The sequence below is a fragment of the Neolamprologus multifasciatus genome, chromosome 10, assembly GCF_963576455.1.
Source record: "Neolamprologus multifasciatus chromosome 10, fNeoMul1.2, whole genome shotgun sequence".
NCBI classification, from domain to species: Eukaryota; Metazoa; Chordata; class Actinopteri; order Cichliformes; family Cichlidae; genus Neolamprologus; species Neolamprologus multifasciatus.
Genome location: NC_140448.1, coordinates 29,830,045 through 29,850,553, shown reverse-complemented (window position 1 = coordinate 29,850,553; position 20,509 = coordinate 29,830,045). Strand labels below are relative to the sequence as shown.

At 40.1% G+C, this 20,509-nt stretch overlaps 1 protein-coding gene across 1 annotated transcript in view; it reads left to right on the top strand.

The window, feature by feature from the left end:
- The window catches only part of LOC146510471 (polypeptide N-acetylgalactosaminyltransferase 10-like), a 344,244-nt gene that overhangs the window by 105,994 nt on the left and 217,741 nt on the right, over positions 1-20,509 (top strand). The gene's annotated exons all lie outside the window — the stretch shown is intronic.

The following is a 20,509-nucleotide window of genomic DNA, read 5'->3' as shown; positions in this document are numbered from 1 at the left end:
ATGTATGTATATGTATATATATGTATGTATATGTATGTATGTATATGTATATATATGTATGTATATGTATATATATGTTTCTATCTATCCATACATACGTATATACACATACGCACATATACACATTTTCAATAACCCCATTAACACCTCAAAGGATACACAACCTACAAATATATATATACCCATACCAACATACCCGTGCACCCGCACACACATAAAAATATTAGACAAGAACACCCTATCAAATCTCTACCTCTTCCCTGTACCCTGTAAAAACCATCTCCTTAAACCACTTTTTAAACTGTGCCATGCTCGGAAATTGCTTTATATCTTTACTTAGTCTGTTCCACAGCTTCACTCCATACACAGAAATGCAAAAACTTTTTAATGTTGTACGGATACGAGGATGTTTTAAATTTAATTCCCCCCTCATATTGTATCCCCGTTCCCTTTTAGAAAACAATTTTTAGAATATTGTCAGGAAGCAGGTTACTTATTGCTTTATATATAATTTGTGCAGTGAGAAAATGAACCAGATCTGTGAATTTTAGAATTTTTGATTTTAAGAAAATGACTCAAAAGACAGGTGGGTGGCATTTTTCTTGATAGTTACGAATGGCTTCACAGAAGCCATGTTTTGTATTTTTTATTAAAAAATATCAGATTTGTTAAAAGCATAAAAAAACCTAAATACTGACCTTGGAATAACCAGCACTCCATGCACCAATCTAAGCAAGCACCCAGGCATAGGAGACTAACAAGTTCTTCATATAAATCAGAACCTGGCTATTAAAAGCTTTGTAAGATTTTAAGATCAAAATGGAACAGGCAGCCACTATAAATTTGATGATACTGGAGTAATATGTTCATATTTCTCAGTGCCAGTTAAAATCTATTTTGTTTTACAGAGGTAGTGCTATCATATCTTAGACTGAGTCAGAAGGGATATGTCTTTGAATTTGTCCTTTGTCTTTCTTTAATGATCCGTTAAATCTATATTGTTTTGCCATGCAATCAATCGAACCTTTACAAAATAGTGGACAAGCTCTTTGGTCTTTCTCGTGTGAAAATAGCATTTGAAATACTTTCATTCTCTTTATTATCTTCAGAGGCGTTGTTCTGACTGAAATGTTGACATTACAAATCTGCACAAATCTATAAATGATCACAAGCAAAGGGCAGATAATCTTCAATATAGTAATCTTTCTTGTAAGTTTACAACCACTTATTCTGGAGCTATAATGCACTCTTTTGAACCAGTAGCACATTCAGCTTCACATTCACCTCTATCATATTATAACCCTGCAATTGCTCTCACTGCTTTCTGATGATGTGTGATAGGAATAGTGCACAGCATGAAATGGAAAGATGCAAGCTAGAGACAAACCCTAAAACAAAAATGTGATGAGAGAATAGAACCATTTTTCTCCTTTAGAGTCGAGATGTATCTTGTCAATCTTGATAATATATTTGCAGAACTAGGTCAGGAGCATTTATTTCGATGTGTATTAACCAGGGTAATAAATGTATTAATCACATGTAGGAGATAAAGCTTTTAGAGAGTCTTGAGTGAAACTTGCAATGATCCCTTACAAAAGTGCAGTTTTGCTCTGTGGGGAAACACTTCCGTCTAGTGCGACTGCAATATCCCAAATCTCCTTCTTGCCTAAGATTTGCTCCGCGAGGGAGCTGTGGAAAGTGTGACAGACCAGTTCTGCTCATAGCTGAATAATTACAGCTAACTTGCTTCCCCACAGGGCTTTGCTGCTATTAATGGCCCCGCTGTCACACACAAATGGAAAGTCAAGACTGTAGTGTCGCAGTGGCACCCTCAGGCCACCAGGGACCTGGTGGCGATGTTTTTGAGCCAAATCCTCCACAAGCTTGACTGTTTGGAATACAAAAAAGCACATATTAGTTTCATCCTTAAAGCTTTTTTAGGTGATGTGACACCGAATGAAAACAAACTGCTTGTTAATTGCATATTGAGAGAGGATCTATTTTCGTCCGGATGTCACAAAGGCAAGGTAAGGTACGTTTATTTGTATAGCACAATTCAACAACAAGGTGATTCAAAGTGCTTTACAGAGACATTAGAAACAAAAACAAATAAAAATCATGATTTAAAATTGATTAAAACAAGCAAACAAACTAACTAACTAATTAACAAACAAACAAACAAACAAACAAACAAAAAAGGAAATAAAATCAAAACAGATAAAATCAGAACAGTAGATAAAATCAGTAGTTAAAACGTAAGTTTTGAAATTTAAGCTTAAAAGTGTGGATTTGGTGTTTTATTCAAATGCAGCTGAGAACAGGTGAGTCTTCAACCTGGATTTAAATAAACTGAGTGTTTCAGCTGATCTGAGGCTTTCTGGGAGTTTGTTCCAGATATAAGGAGCATAAAAGCTGAATGCAGCTTCTCCGTGTCTGGTTCTGACTCTGGGAACTGATAAAAGACCAGATCCAGATGACCTGAGGGATCTGGAAGGTTCATACTGGCTTCATACAAAGCCAAAACCAAGTTTATTTTATGTGCATGGTTGAATGAAAGCCAGAATGTGTCTCTCACCTATAATCGTAGAAATGTCTTGCGTTGGTGGATTGCTGAACAATCAAAGGAACAGTCATTGGCAGAAACATTTAAAGTACGACTTTTGATGTGATGCAGTCAAAATTAGCGTTACACCTTCTTCTTCATCATCACCTCTTCCGGGTAAAGCTTTTCTCTTTGTTCTTTTTTCCTCATCTGTCTGAAACGCAGTCGCTCAGTTAAATGCCTGTTGTTATATTTACATAAACCCCTTCAGTCTGGGCGAATAAACTGCTGACTGAAGCTGTAGAGTAACAGCTTTTTGACAGCGACAAGCAGAAATTGCACTTTGTTGTACAACAGTCAGTTCCTTGCTGGTTGCTGGCGACACATACGTTGCCGCCACTTCCGTCTTTTAACAGATTTAGACAGTATGCTATATATTCTGTTCAGGTTGCCTGAACGCCAGGCAGGTGTCCAAATGCAGCTCTCGTGTACAGGAGCCAAACTGCTGCTAAATGATTCTTCGGCTCAGAAAAAAGATGATAATTTACATAAAAGAAACGGCGTATGCTGAATACTACTCACTGTTTTTTTTCTCACCCCCTGACAGCTGTCTGAAACTATCACAGGAATAATGCTTGCAAGAGAAATGATCAGAAGCAGAGAGCAAGGGGCAGATTGTTATGGCGATAACATATAATTCAAGGTACTTATAATATATTAGTCGTGCAGCATGTTAGGGCACACTATAGCTAAAACTCAAAACACTGTGTGTTCTCATACCGCTCTATCAAATAGCACGAACGTGGACGACTTTGACAAATGCAGATTTAAAGGTTGGAAGGACAATGATGGTTTGTCAGCAGAGAGTTTTGCACTTTGCCTCACACTGTTTTCATTTGCTTCCTGGTTTTGGTTAAGGAAAGACCTTTTTTAAAAATATATCCTTTCACATCATCTAAGGAGCTTGGAAAGAAAAGCGCCTGAACTTCTTTAAGTTGACTGAAGACGTTTCACCTCTCATCTGAGAAGCTTCTCCAGTTCTAGGGTCAAATGGTGGAGAGTCCCAGATTTAAGCTCTGTGGGAGTGTCCCCCCAAGAGGGACAATGGACCCCCTAATGATCCAGAACTGAAATGAAGAAGCTTCTCGGAGCAGAGGTGAAACGTCTTCAAGCAACTTAAAGAAGTCCTGACGCTTTTCTTTCTAAGCTCCTTAGACTACGATGACCTGCATGACTGAGAACCTTCACAGACATATCCTTTCACATCATTAATACTGTTTTTTGAAGAATTGCCCACAACGTGTATAATGTGAGTCCAGTGGACGTTTACACGTGTCTACATGTGAAAAGCTAGCATTTCTGAAATTAACACAGAACTTCCTGCTGTAAGTCCATGGGGTTTCCTCAACGTTAGACACAACACCGCCTTCACAGAGCGTGGTCAAACCAGCACTTAATGTGGCAGATCTTCTATGCTAATGTGCTAAAGGAGTGAAAGAGGTCGTTAGAAAATGCTGGGGTAAGACTGGAACTAGAAACCTCCAGTCGCTCAGGCAGAATGTGTACTTCCTGACCGGTTGGTGATTTGTGGCTGGAAGTTGCTGGCTGTTACCAGGTGAAACTGGCTCCAGCGGATGCTGCACCGAAAACCACCTTGTTATTTTTTGCTTGCTGTATTTGGTTTGCATGAACGGGAATGACTCATATACAAACACTTATCATTTGCTTGCTGGACTCTAGTAAAACTTACAAAAGTGTGTTGCAAACTAGAAACGGAGAACATACGACTTCAAAGTACAATTTGGGCCTTACCTTTGCAACCAACACATTTCTGTGAAGGCAAATGGTCTCCTTTTCCAGCTGCACTTTTCACATTTTCACTGCTGCTTGGTGAGTAGTTTACAAGTGTAGGCAGACAACTAAGAGTCCATGAAAAGTACTGGTGACCAAAACATTCACAAAGGGCTCAGCACTGCATATCTCCTTGTGACTAATTTCACCAAGTAACTGCTACCAGCTTTTAGAAACCATTTGATAACCAGTCTTAGAATACACACTTTTGGCTGACCTGGTCTCTAAGGCTACGTTCACACTGCAGGTCTTGATGCTCAATTCCGATTTTTTGATCAAATCCGATTTTTTTTTGTCTGCTCGTTCACACTACAAATAAAATGCGACAGCAAACGCGCTCTAGTGTGAACGCTCAAAGCGGCCCGCATGCGCAAAAGAAGACGTCACACACAACGCACTCTGTTTAGACCCAGAGCAAACAGTATTGTTTGACTGATGGCCCTTAATATAAAGACTTCAGACTTTACGTTTCCCAATTTTTGCTTTAAGTTATTTTGTTATTTACATAACAATGTAAATAACCTAATAATGATCCTTATTGTTGTTTTAGAGGAGCGCTGCTTCAAAGGATAGTTGCAGATTTCTGTCAGAATCTGCAGATTATACAGAACAAATAAAATGTTCACGTTTCTCCAACGTTGTCTTCCCAACAGTTTCACTGACATCTACACCGGATGGCCAGGAAGCGTTCGCAATGTCTTCTCCGGCGCTGATAATTGGCGTCTGTCTTGTGTCAGTGACGTAAAAGACTGATTTAGTGCGACATGACCATCAAACAGCAGTCGCTTTCTAAAACATCGGATATGTATCGGATTCAGCACCACATACGAAAGTGACCCAGATCGGATTTGAAAATATCGGATTTGTGCCGTTCACACTGTCACCCCATGATCGGATATGGGTCGCATAGGGTCAAAAAAATCGGATTTGATGGGCTTCCGCCTGCAGTGTGAACGTAGCCTAAGCCTGCATGAATGAGGTTTCAGCGATTGATTTCACAGTGACAGCCAGCAACCTTACAACCACTTGCAGTTGCTTGGAAAACACATTTTTGCCTCACAGCAGGTGGCTGCAAGATGGTTGTCAACAAGTCTCTAGGTGTGATTAGGCCTGAAATACAGTATCACCAGAAGGTCTTCCAGTTTAAAATTTCAGGTTGGAAGTCATAACTATGACAAAAAACAGGACTGAGATGGTGTCTGTTGTGATGCACACATCTTGTGCAAGTTTCAAGTATTTGCAAGTAGATTTTCTTTAGCCAAGGCTGCATACGGGAAAGCAACAATGCCTTAAATGGCCAGTAGTGATGACAGTAAAGTGCACATTATTTACCACTTTAAACCACTTTAGCCAAACTTGGCAAATGCTGCCAAGTTGGAGCTTTTTCGTTGTTGTTTGTCACTGGCTAAAGTCGGTGCTGATTAGTATCAGGTTTGTTCCATGGCACATAATCAGCAGAATACAAGCTGCAGCAGAGAGAAATCCTTGAAATATTTGTATGTGCGATTGTAGCAGGTTACAGAAGAAGAGAATTTTGACCCAGAACACTTGGCTGCACGCTACAGCACTAATGTTGTCTTTATCCACGGAGCTGCCTTTTCACTGCCTCTTCTGTCCTTGGACGAACGATGAGCAGACAAAATAAACAATGGTTTAGGATCTTTGGGCAGTAGAATCAGGATTTTCTGCCAGAATATAGTAGTAGTAGTTATTGAAAGGACATGGTTCTAATAGATGAACATTATTTCTCCCTCATTCTCATTTTTGTTATCATGTGATGAGCCCAGCTAACACAATTGTATGCAGACAAATAGAACAAGTCAGCAACGCCCACCGCTGCTGTGCCAGAGACAATCAGGCAGCTTGGACAAGAGAAGCAGGGTGAAAGCAGCTGCCAGATAGTAGAGAATCAAAGCCTGTTTCTATTCTCTGTTCCTCTGCAGCGTGCCACAATATGCATGAAGACAGCAGAACAAATAGGCTGTGTGTGCAAGCAACTGTTGGGACTCTTAATGGAATAAGAACAAAGGGGAAAAAGGGAGGAGAGTTACATGTATGTACTATTTTGAGATCTTTACACGAAATGTGCATTTTTTGAGTGTTTGGGCAGGTGATGCCATTCATTCAGAACCAGCTTACTGTTGTCTACATCCTTTTCCTTCTGTAGTATTTCCATTTATCCATCAATTTAGTTTTTTATCTGCTTATCCAACTAGGTTCACTGGGGTGGGGTGAGGCCCTAAAATGATACTGGGTGAAAATCAGAATATACATCGGATGGCTTCGTCTTGATGCGTGCTCGATCATCCAGGTAAATAAATCTCCAAAAGTTGATTCTGTTCATCTGGACGTAGCGTTTTTCGTCACTCATCCAAGTGACTTCTTCAGTCTCAGCTGACCGCAGGTTTCTACAACCTTATAAACAGTACATTTGCATAATGACTGAAACCAGCCCAGTGAAGGAACAATGGGCTGGGAGGTCAGTTCCTTAATCTTAATTATGCAAATTCTCATGACCATTGATCAACAACCACTGACCAGTTAATCTTAGTGCTACCATCCAGGCAACATTTCCTGTTGCTTAGCTTAGCTTAGCACCGATCGGCGCATCGGGCGACAAGGGAACGCCATCGAACTCTGTCTATTGCGGCAGTTGTTGCTTCATCCCATGACAGTTCGACTGAACGTAAATCTTCAAGGAAAGTCCTCCTCCATGTTATTTTAGGTCTTCCTCGCCGTCTCTTTCCATTCTTCGGGTTCCACAGAACCGCGACACGGGCAGGTCTCGGGTCCGGTAGCAGAAGGATGTGACCGGCAAATCTGAACCGACGCTTGGTGACTTGGACATGGAGCGGCTCTACTCCCGCACGGCGATATACTTCTTCATTGGTAACGCGATCCCGATATGTGATCTTGAGCAGCCGTCGAAGACAACGTTGTTGGAAGACGTCAAGATGGCGGTTGATCTTTGCAGTTGATTTCCAAGTCTCCGCTGCATACAGTGCCGTCGGTATAACGATGGTCTTCAGGAGCCGTAACTTGGTTGATAAATCCATCCATATAGGTCGTAATCGTTGAAAGGCTGCCCATGCTTTCCCAATTCTGCACTTTCATGTTGAGGATCACTTTTTTATTATTTCCACAAGTTCTTTCACATAGCACCACTGCAATGTTTCACCTTGACAACCACTGCTGCAGGAAATATCAGGCAGCTCTTCATTTAGTTTCAGTTTCTTGCCCCACAGAAGGACCTCTGAGGATTTCTCTAGTACTAGTTCTTTAGTAGTATGCCATGCTCTCCACACACTGGTAGGTCAGGAATTTCTTTGGACAATGATACAAGTTTTAGTACGAGTAAACAGTCAACATGCCTTTCCAGGCCTTTGCTGCAGCTGACTTCACTTGTTTCTTTCTGGGTTTTTCGGCCTTAGTTTTGTCCTCAGTGAGTGAAATGCAGCTCGATCAAGCTGAGATCCACTGACTGCCCATTTGCTCTGTGAGATGCTGTCAAAACATGATTATTGCATTTGTCTATATGTAAGCAGAAAGTATCGCTCCGTAAACTTCTCAGTTCATATGGCTGCTGTTTCTGTCTTTTGTAAAATCACCAATAAGCAGTGAAATAAACAGAGATCAAGCATGCCAATCATACTGCCTCCACTGTGGTTTTTTTTTTTTAAGATAAGGTTATATATATTGAATCAGGAGCTGTTCCAAGCCTTTTCCATTTCTCTGAGTTCTGTGCGGCCAAAAAAACGCTATTCTGGCCTCTCTGTTCTTGAAACTGGTGATTTCTGGTTCACGCCTTGTAGTGAACTCTTGTCCACTTGGCTAATGATGTGCCTACCTCCTAGAGAGTGTTCTTCACTTGGCTTGATGTGGTGAAGTGATTTATCTATACCATAGAAAGGGTCTTGTAATCATTCACAGCTGCTGTCCTCTGTAGTTCGTTTTTCTCGTATCTCACCAGTGTGCTGCTCTTGCAGTGAGAGCTTAAATAGGTCCACAGAAAGAAACTTTAAATGCAAATGCCACCAATCTCCAAATCTTTTGACAACTTAATTCCTTAAGTAAATATATCATTTAGTTCGGGTTGGCTCCGGTGACCCTGAGTCCTCCCTTTGTTACTTTCATTAGGTGTTCCCATGATGCATTGAGTGTTTCTTCTTCAGTCACTTTTTCACTCGCTATGCATTTACACAGTTTTCTTTTCTTTTTTTCTTTGTTACACTTAACTTTTTTTTAGATAAAACAATTTTTAATATTAAACTAAGAGAGCCAAGTAAATTCAAAATTCTATTTTTAATGATAATTCCATTTATTAAGGGAAAAACATGTCCAAACATACCTGGCCTTGTGGGAAACTGCTCCCTCTTGTAGAGTAATGAACAATGGCACAGCGGAGAAATTGGAAAGAGTTACAAAGCCATTTCAAAGACTTTGGGACTGCAGTGAACCACGGTGAGAGCCATTATCCACAAATGGAGAAAACCTGGAATAGTGGTGAACCTTCCCAGCAGTGGCCGGCCTACCAGCATTACACCAAAAGTCCATCGATGACTCATCCAGGACCAAAAACAACATCAAACAGAACAACGACTGCAATCATCGCTTTTTTCACTTAAAGCCAGTGTTCATGACTCAACAAATAGAAAGAGACCGTACAAAAAAAAAAGGCAAACGCTTATTCATTTTGATGATCACTGAATCTTGGGGACTGATGAGAAAAAAGTTGAACCGATACATCTGGTTAAAAGAACATCATATGATGAGACCATGGGCATCAAACATGGTGGTGGTGGTAGTGATTGGTCTTGGGCTCCTTTGCTGCTTCTGGACGACTTGCTATAACTGACACAACCGTGAATTCTGCTCTCTACCAGAAAATCCTGATGGAGAATTTCCAGTAATGAAGTGATGATGAAAGTCTGGACTTTCACCCACCTGATATGCTTTGGCATAACCTTAAACATGCTCAAAATCCCTCCAGTGTGGCTGAATTAAAACAAATCTGTGCCCAGAGTAAATGGTAAATGGCCTGTATTTATATAGCGCTTTTCTAGTCTCTAAGGACCCCAAAGCGCTTTACATATCCAGTCATCCACCCATTCACACACACATTCACACACTGGTGATGGCAAGCTACATTGTAGCCACAGCCACCCTGGGGTGCACTGACAGAGCACGATCTGATATCCTCGTGTTGGTGTTGTTCCCAGATCATCATACTAAAGGTTGTTCCAGGATCAACATTGCAAGTGACCAATCAGAATGTTGTGATGTCATACTTTTGCGACTTTGGGAAAAACCGGCATAAAACAAAAAACTGTACTTAACCTGCGAGAAACCGCCTTTGTCCGCCGATCAACGGACCCTAACCCTGACCCTTTAATAAACGCTAAGCAGAATTGATATTGTCCTTGCAACATTGGAATTTCATAAATGCACGAATGGGTTGGTGCGCAAAAGAATAACGTCACAATAATGTGATTGGTCACTTGCAATGTTGAACCTGGAACAACATTTTCATGATGATCTGGGAACAACACCAACACCAAGATATCAGATCATCCACTGACAGAGGCGAGGTTGCCGGACACTGGCGCCACCGGGCCCTCTGACCACCACCAGTAGGCAACAGGTGAAGTGTCTTCCCCAAGGACACAACGACCAAGACTGTCCGAGCCGGGGCTCGAACCGGCAACCGTCCGATTACAAGGCGAACTCCCAACTCTTGAGCCACGATCGTTGGAACGTTTAGATAACTTTTGTTCCTTTGATTATAAATGATAAATAAACAAATGTTTATCTAATATTCAAATTTGTCTGATGATCTTAATCAAACAAGTGGGACCAATAAGCAAAAAACAGGAAAAAAAATCTGAAATGGTGTAAATAGTTTTTCACAGCATGATAATAAATGTCATGTTACCCCAAAGATGACGTCTCTGGATATGAATAACCAAAACATTTCCTGAAGTACAAAGCTCTGTCCACAACTTTATATATAATGGAATACAAAGAACAGTGTGGCTTTGGGGGATAGTCTTACATGGCAACGCCTAAAAAATAGCACGTTATCACATAGTTTACTTTAATGTCATTCCTTTCAGTATATTGCAGGAGACTTTACGCTCTAAAAACCGCACTGAGACTGGCTCCAAGTCCTTTGTGGAATGACATCTGCAAATTAGGCCAATCTTTGAGGAAATAGCATGGCATTCTTTATCAAACTGACATATTCACAGAGAAAGGGTGGAGCTAAGATGGGTGTTAAGTCTGGCTTCCAAAATAATCACGCTGAAGTGCCCTCTTGAAAGTCAGAATGCTGAAAAGGAAAAACACTTCCTTCTGCACTCCTGAGATAGCCTATCATTTTAATTCCATTTCATCTTGTTTAAAGTAACACCTTATGGCATGCAGTGTGCTCAATCCTCAATTTGAGTCATTTATCCAAATGCTCGAGGGCTTTCTCTGATAGGATGATGACAACCAAAGAAAAATCTGCCATTTCACCCTGCTACATCTCTGCACTCTGATGTTCTCTGTGCTCCAGGAGGTATTTTGTGATCAAGTGGTTTTAATTTACTCGGTGTACTCATTTACACCCAAACCTGTCTCATCGACTTCCACTTAAATTGGAAGATTTCAGAAATTTCTGCGTCCACAGTCCTCATCTAATTTGCAAGATAAAGCATTTTGCAGAAATCAATGACGATAGAGTGAAAATTAGTGTTTTTTTCCTCTCCCCACTTTAAGCATCACAATAGCAACCATGCTTCTCTTAAAAATCTTAAAAACAGTCATTTACTGTCTTTATCTCCTTCAAAATGTGACACGCAGCATTTGTGTTGGCCAGACATCTTCTCAGTTCAGGCCCCGCATACTTCCTCCCAATTAATTTTGGAATTCACCCTTAAATAACTGCTATGTTTTATCGATCTCGTGAATCTCCGCGGTGACATCTTCACGTTCTGTAACCCAGGTGGTCGATTGTGATTAATCTACACATTGATTTTCCTCAGACCTCAGTTGCTCGTTGGCTTATTTCTACACCTCAAAAACACCGGCTCTGTTCACCTCATCCATCCAGTAGAGATAATTACATATTTCACATCAGGGTTTAAAGCACAGAGGTGCTTGTTCCTCTGACAATGAAATAAACCACATATGGGGAAGAAAAAGAATACTCTAAAGTAAGGCAATTCTTTATTTCAAAAGAGCCCATTAGCTGCATATCTGTAATTATAAGATGAAAGAAATGGCTAAGAGATCAGAAAACCAATCTACTGTCTTCAAGTCTTTTGCTATATGCTTGATTACATGATAAAATGAGCAGAGACCCAAAAGCTAAATCAGGGGAATCAATTATACATGAAACACTATCTGGAAATGATTTATAAACTAAATACCAAATTAAATCTTATTTATAGAATTAATTGTTCATTGAATTAAAGTAGACAAGTTTTTTGCTTTAATCTATATGTAGTCTAGAATTTACATGCCTGCCTTTTATCATTCAATTCTGTCTGCTCATGTGTGGAACCAAAACAGGCTTTGTTTTGGAGAGTAGCTTTAAGTGGTTCCAACATGGTTTGCATTGATAGTTAAAGTCAAACAACATAGATGATTGTCAATATCCTTTTTTTTCTCACACGTTTTAGATAGTAGTGACAAATTTCAGACTGTACTACTGATTGGCATGTTGAAAACTAATATGCTGAATATGTCTTCCTTCTTCTGGCGTAGTTCTCACAATACAAATGTGTTTATAATGTCGAGCACAAAGCAGGCGTTTGGCCCCAGTCAGGCAGACAGAGATGTGTCGGCAACTATCTGGCAACCACAGCTGCAAAGGGAAAATTAGAATTCTCCCATCAAAAGCAAGTGTTGTCAAAGGTTGCTGGCAATTGCTGTGAAATTGATTGCTAGACCCGCTTTACAGACCCAAGCTGAGTGACACCCTGGAAACCAGTGGTCACTAGTGTTGGCAAGCTTTTGCCAGAGATTGCTGTCTGGTGCTAGTGTGTAGTTAAATAATTATGTGGTGCTGCACCAAGCAGTGCGCCAAGCTGTGCTGAAATCTAAAAAGAATTGTGATGCAAACTGGAAATTGATATCATTTTCCTTCTAAGTGAAATCTGCACATTTTGACAGGATTTAGATATTTTGCTGTTGCCTCTGGGTGTCACATGCTTGCTGACAGGTCTCTGGGACTGTTCGGTTGAGGCCTTTAATAAGACACTGGTTTCCCCCTGGAATAGAGATACAGGAAGTGGGAGTTTAACAAAGTACTTTCTTTTTAAATTTTCATGTAAACAAAAAGGTCAAATGGTGAATTAATTTCTTACCATTAACATGATTGTTTCTTTTTATATAAAAGACTGGATGCAAATGGATTTCAAATCTGGTGCTGTGAGACTATTCCTAATCTAATTCCCTAGCAGGGCATCACATAGCATCACACTGACACTGCTTGGCATGCAAGCATTAGACAGAGACATACCAGCTCTGACTGAAAGTGTAAGAAGGACAAGAGGTAATGCTGTGTTTGATCATTTTTTTCACTTTCTTCTGCCTTGTTTTAACTCACACTGGACCGCTCACACCTATTAATATTTAGCTGATGGATGTTTTGAACCAGTGATGGGAATAACGGCATTACAAGAAAATGCGGTGCGGTCGCGTTACTATTTTTCAACAAACAGGGTTGAAGCTGTGTTCAGCTTACTGCAGCTTATATCAGTTGCACGGAAGTAGCTGCAAGTAATCTGGGCGCTACAGCATTAAGCAGCTGTGCGTGCTCCTGCGGGCGGCAATCGCTGTCTGGTAGACGATCACTTTTTGGCACAACACCTGGAGCTAAGGGGGCAAAACAATAGTATGAGTGCTGCTGTTTGTCTGAGGAAGAATAAAATAGTTGTGGTAAGCCAATCACATGACCACTTCAAGATGACAAAGCAACAAGGTGATATATACCAGTTTTTAAATTGTGTTGATAGGACACGTAAAACCAGAGTACCAGTACCAGTAACGCAATAGTTACTTTTCAAGTAATTAATTACTTTTAGAATCTTGTAACTCAGTTACTAACTCAGTTACTTTTTTGAAGTAACTAGTAACTATAATTAATTACTTTTTCAAAGTAACTTGCCAACACTGCTCATAACACACCTTTTCTGCCTCTTCTGACCCATGAGCTTGTTACAGCTGCATGTAAAACACTATATACCGGTCAAGCATAACATTATGACCACCTGATACTGTGTTGGTCTCCCTTTTGCTGCCAAAGTAGCCCTGACCCCGACAAGCCAAGGACTTCACTCAACCCCTGAAGGTGTGCTTATCTGGCACTGAGATGTCAGCAACAGAGATGGACAGTAACGCGTAATCCGATTACTTTTTTCAAGTAACGAGTAAAATAAGGGATTACTATTGCAAAAACGGTAATTAGATTACCGTTACTTTCCCGTAGGAACGCTGCGTTACTGCGTTACTAAAACCGTGATTTTTTTGCAAGAGTGTCTCATGACAGTGACGTAAGCGAGTGCGACGTTCGTGACAACAGCTGTGTGCAGATCAACAATGGATCATATATCGAGTGCAGAGAGAGTATGAGCGTGCAGCGTTTAAAGCGTGGAAGTACTGACCTTACTTTGAGTTTGATTCCATAAAAAGTGACAAAAACATTAGTGTCCGTTGTGCGTGGGAAGAAAACTTCTTTTTACAGCGAAAAAACCCTAAACTTCCGAGCAAGCACCGAGTAGCTACGACGTAATGGGAAACTCACAGAGAAACTCACGGATTCTTCCACTGACCGCTGCGCCACACCTGCACCAGGGTAAACCTCCACCTGCCCCACTCCTGCTTTACAGGTGAAAATAGAGCAAAAGGGCCGGTAGTCTTTGACTTTATTTATTTTCTGCTGTGTTTTACTTGCATCTATTTGAAAGACTGAGTGTAAACACAAAAAAAATTATTTTATGTGCTGGAATGTGCAGAAAATAGGTTTAAATGTTAAACTAATTTCTTCCAGTCAGAGAATGTTGCATATAATTAAATTTTTTGCTTGATGCATAAAGTTAAAAGATTAAAACTAATAAAACAAGTTTTAAAAAGAGACTTTTCCATTTGATTACATTTTGTATGATGATTATGCAGAAAAAGTAGAATTGGGCTGAAAGATCTATCACTTTATCACCTATTCAGGCTGTAAATCGTGTTTTTAAAAAGTAACTAAGTAACTAAGTATTTAATTACTTTTGAAAATAAGTAATCAGTAAAGTAACGGGATTACTTTTGGGGGGGGAAGTAATCAGTAATCAGTTACTGATTACTTTTTTCAAGTAACTTGACCAACACTGGTCAGCAACAGATTTTTCAAGTCCTGTAAGTTGCGATTTGGGGGCCTCCATGAATGGGACTTATTTGTCCAGCACATCCACAAATGCTCGATTGGATTGAGATCTGAGGAAGTTGGAAGGCAGGCCAACAGCTCAAACTCATTGTTGTGCTCCTCAAACCGTTCCTGAATCATTTTTGCTTTTTGGCAAAGCACCTTATTGTGCTGAAAGAGACCACAGCCATCAGAATATACTGTTTCCATGAAAGTATGTACATAGTCTGCAACAGTGCTTAGGCAGATGATATGTGTCAAGCTAACATCCACATGAACACCCAAGATTTCCCAGAGAACACTGCGCAAAGAATCAGAATTATTCAAATTCTCACGCTTGCCCATTTCTGCTTCAACTTTGAAGACAAAATGTTCACTTGCTTCATAACTTATGCTTGGTGCCATAGTGAAGAAATAATCAGTGTTATTCATTTCACCTGTCACTGGTCCTAATGTTATGACTGATCGGTGTATATGAAACATATTCTTTTGCAGTGAACTGACTTAAAACACATGAATGGAGAACCGATGATGAAAGTTACTGATATCTCAGTAACTGAGGAAAATCTCTTAGTTTAGTTTATTTTAGTGTGGTGGATCATAAATTTGATTAGTTTTGAAGTTGTACATCTCTGTTCCTTATGTTTCATGTGGTGCCTTTAATAATGTTTTATTTGTTGCTTTGACTGTTTTCAAATAGAATATGCAGTGGGAATATAGAGGGAGATAAGTAGTGAAAGTTTTGCCTGGGTTGATTGTGCGTCAATCCATTGGTAATGCCTCAGGGCTCCAGTAGGTGGGTTCGCGCGCTTCCTCCTTCACTCAATACAGACGAGTGAGAGTGAGAGCTGCGTGTCTGTGCTGTTCTTTCACCTCCCCTCACTATTTCCCCTGTTTAAGGTAACTGTCAAGCACAAATCTGTATAAATGTGTGTTACCGTTGATTATTACGTTGTTATCATTGTTCATTGTAGCGTAAGATGTGAATTGCGGACTATTTTGGCTGAGAAGTTTCAGTTAATCTCTGTTGCTGTGTATGCTAGTTTTCGCTATTACTCCGCCATATTGTGTGAAGATTTTTCTGTTACTATCTGTATAAGTTAACTACTGAAAGACATGCAGTACTTAAAGTATTATTTCATTGCTGTGGAAAGTTAGTGACTGTGTCAGCTAACATGTGCGAGTTAAAAGGATGTTTTTGCGTAATGCTACAGTTCATGTTATCTAAAGTATTCTCATCAGCTAATGCGGCGAACAATAGTGACTTAGTTTGGATACAGTTGTCCTGAGCAGTGTTGCCAACTCCTCAGTAAGGAAAATCGCTATTGGCTGTCCTAAAAGTCGCTAGAAGTCGCTAAATGACGTCATCACCTAATTTGCATAATTGGTCACGCTAATGTAATTGTAACCTACATAAAGGAGACAATAAAGAGACATAAAGTGAGCAAAAAACGTCCTAAATGCATTTAGAATTTATTTAGAACTACAAATTAAATTTATTTTAGCAATTATTGTTTTTTTAATGTCACAATTCCAACCCTGCTCCTTTACCCGGGCTTGGACTGGCAAAAGTGACCCGAAATAGGCACTCTGGTGGAGTTACTTTGTGTGTGTGTGTTTATAAGTAGTTTTAAACCTTGTGATCCACAAAACAGCATAAGAGTAAAAGAGTAAAAGAAGAACTGACTGCGTTACAGCACCCGCTGCTTGTTGAGAGTAAAAGTGATATGCGCTTTCACGTCTTTTTTTAGCGACTTTTTTTTAGAAAAAAAGTCACTAGGGGGTCTGAAAACTCGCTAAATATAGCGACAAAGTCGCTAAGTTGGCAACACTGGTCCTGAGACTGAGTGCATCCATAAGAATATTGTTTTGGTTGTTTTGCTTCTGAAACTCAATACAGACGAGTGAGAGTGAGAGCTGCGTGTCTGTGCCGTTCTTTCTCCTCTCCTCACTATTTCCCCTGTTTAAGGGCACAACATTAGCAGCGAAATGCAACAATTTAGCTATTTTGTCACAACCTCATGTGAATCTATGTTTTGTGGATCCCATTGTAGCTTACAGAACAGTGTGGTAAAACTAGCTGCCTGTTGTATCTGTGATTGAGGAGAGCATGAGTAACTCATACAGTAAATAAAGCAAAGAGATAAAAAAGAAAAAAAAATCAATGGAGTGGAATCAAAACCCAGTGGAGAAGCAGAAGTAGGTCAAAATTCCCTCCTAATTTTAGCCATGACGATGAGCTTTCTTTATTATGCACTTGATTCTACGTATGCTGGTATAAGAAATATTAGTGAGTGCAGGTTATCTAAATTTAGCAATGGTCAGCACCAGCGCTTGTGAAACCTGCTTGTCAAGAGTTCCTTCAGACGTGAAATTCTAAACATGACCTACTTACTTCAGTTTCATCCAGCTCACAAAATTCATTAATCCTTCATGGAGCAATTTTTGAAGCAGACATGCAATCTAAATACCGCATACACACACAATGTGGCATTCAGAACCTCGCTCCATGTTCAGCAGCATGAATCTGTCACATAAAGAAGCGTGAAGAGTGAAAAGCCTCGCTAATATGCCCGCCTCGCCTCTGTGCACTGTCCCAAAAAACCACCCGACTTGTCAGAGTAATTTCCTTCACTTGATATTAGCTGCTTCTAATAAAAATTTAATTCAGTTATTACAAGCAGAGCAACGCCTCAAGTGCTGCCCCTAAGCCCTGTCAGGCTTATGGAAATGTATCCGCCAGATGCACTTAAGCCTTATGCAAATGAATTTTAATTTGATGGAAATTGGTTCTGTTCATTAGCACGACATTACCAGAGCAAGGACTGGAGTCCATTTGTCTCTAGATGTTGACGCTGACAGTTAGCTTGGCCGAAGGCGCATTCCGGAGAATGACGGGGTCAGTCTGTTTGACGATACTCGAGGCGACCCGTGATGTCAATGACGGCATTTATGCAAAACAACTTTTCTTGAAAAACGTGGCACAATTTTCTCTTTTCCATCCGCTCCAGTAATGGCCTGAAATCTATTTCAGGAAGGAGAGCATCTGAATGATGAAAGTTAAATTTCCCAGGAGAAACCACAACAACGCGTGAAAAGAGCTTGTTTCTGAGTACATCTGATGCATTGTTGTAGAGAAAATTGTACATTTTGCAGCGCATGGTGAGCCACTCTGTGATGAAAAATAGATGCCCTAATAGGTGCGAGTAGATACATCTCATGACAGTCTGACAGCTTTTTTTAATAATCTGTCACATTGAGGCTCTTCTTTCTATAAACTGTGAGCGTTTACAAATATACAAACAGCTCGCAGCACAAGCTGTCCTCTGTTTTTATGCTCTGAAATATTAAATATTAGCAGTCGTCCTCATGAATTTAATATGGATTCTTACATTAGGGTTGCTTTTCCAAAAGCTGTCAGCATGCTCAGTGAGGGATGGACCCAGCAGCCAAGCGAGACATCATATTTGATTCAGTTGATGTGTGTGTTCTTTTCAAGTGTGCTTGAGCAAGGCACTGATCACATGATATTATTAATCGTTAGAGCACTGTAGAAATCGTATTCGAACCCAATGTTTGCGACGTCTAAGAAATGCAAAGAGATGCAAAGAACTACTCTTATTGACAGTTTTAGTTGCTCTTATATTATCATTTTACAACCAGTGTTGCCAACTCCTCAGTAAGGAAAATCGCTATTGGCTGTCCTAAAAGTCGCTAGAAGTCGCTAAATGACATCATCACCTAATTTGCATAATTGGTCATGCTAATGTAATTGTAACCTATGTTGTTGGAGAGAGAAATAACATCGTGGAAGAGACATAAAGTGAGTAAAAAACGTCCTAAATGCATTTAGAATTTATTTAGAACTACAAATTAAATTTATTTTAGCAATTATTGTTTTTTTAATGTCACAATTCCAACCCTGCTCCTTTACCTGGGTGACCCTGGGTGACCCAAAGTGACCCGAAATAGGCACTCTGGTGGAGTTACTTTGTGTGTGTGTGTTTATAAGTAGTTTTAAACCTTGTGATCCACAAAACAGCATAAGAGTAAAAGAGTAAAAGAAGAACTGACCGCGTTACAGCACCCGCTGCTTGTTGAGAGTAAAAGCGATATGCGCTTTCAATTTCAATTTCAATTTCAATTTTATTTATATAGCGCCAAATCACAACAAATGTCGCCTCAAGGCGCTTCATAGATACAGAGAAAAGCCCAACAATCATATGACCCCCTATGAGCAAGCACTTTGGCGACAGTGGGAAGGAAAAACTCCCTTTTAACAGGAAGAAACCTCCGGCAGAACCAGGCTCAGGGAGGGGCGGGGCCATCTGCTGCGACCGGTTGGGGTGAGAGAAGGAAGACAGGATAAAGACATGCTGTGGAAGAGAGACAGAGATTAATAACAGATACGATTCAATACAGAGAGGTCTGTTAACACATAGTGAGTGAGAAAGGTGACTGGAAAGGAAAAACTCAATGCATCATGGGAATCCCCCGGCAGCCTACATCTATTGCAGCATAACTAAGGGAGGATTCAGGGTCACCTGGTCCAGCCCTAACTATATGCTTTAGCAAAAAGGAAAGTTTTAAGCCTAATCTTAAAAGTAGAGATAGTGTCTGTCTCCTGAATCCAAACTGGAAGCTGGTTCCACAGAAGAGGGGCCTGAAAACTGAAGGCTCTCCCTCCCATTCTACTTTTAAATACTCTAGGAACAACAAGTAGGCCTGCAGAGCGAGAGCGAAGTGCTCTAATAGGGTGATATGGTACTACAAGGTCATTAAGATAAGATGGGGCCTGATTATTTAAGACCTTGTATGTGAGGAGCAGGATTTTGAATTCAATTCTGGATTTAACAGGAAGCCAATGAAGGGAAGCCAAAACAGGAGAAATATGCTCTCTCTTTTTAGTCCCTGTCAGTACTCTTGCTGCAGCATTTTGGATTAACTGAAGGCTTTTCAGTGAGTTTTTTGGACATCCTGATAATAATGAATTGCAGTAGTCCATCCTGGAAGTAATAAATGCATGAACTAGTTTTTCAGCGTCACTCTGAGACAGGATATTTCTAATTTTAGAGATGTTGCGCAAATGGAAGAACGCAGTCTTACATATTTGTTTAATATGTGCGTTGAAGGACATATCCTGGTCAAAAATGACTCCAAGGTTCCTCACAGTGTTACTGGAGGCCAAGGTAATGCCATCCAGAGTAAGAATCTGGTTAGATACCATATTTCTAAGCTTTTCAGCACCGAGTACAATGACCTCAGTTTTATCTGAGTTAAGAAGCAGAAAAATGGTTCTCACGTCTTTTTTTAGGGGTCTGAAAACTCGCTAAATATAGCGACAAAGTCGCTAAGTTGGCAACACTGTTTACAACACTAATAATGACGCCTAAACACGCGTATAAACATAAGCTTGTGAATTGTGGGTTTAAAATTATTTTAAAAAATGATGATTTGTTTGGAGCCTCAAATGAAAGACTCAAGCACAAAAAATGCAAGCAAATGACCTGATATGTCAGTGTGAGATGTGAGCGTGCAGTTCCTAGCTCATCTCTCGGTGGTATATTAAAAACAGGAAGCTAGGAGTTAGTACAATGGGGAAATTACCACAAAGTATCAGATCAGGAAAAGGAGATTTATAAGAAGAAGCAAATATTCCTCCATTTGTTGTTCATTAACAACACCACAGAGGTGCCAAAAAACAAAAAGGACAAAAAGAA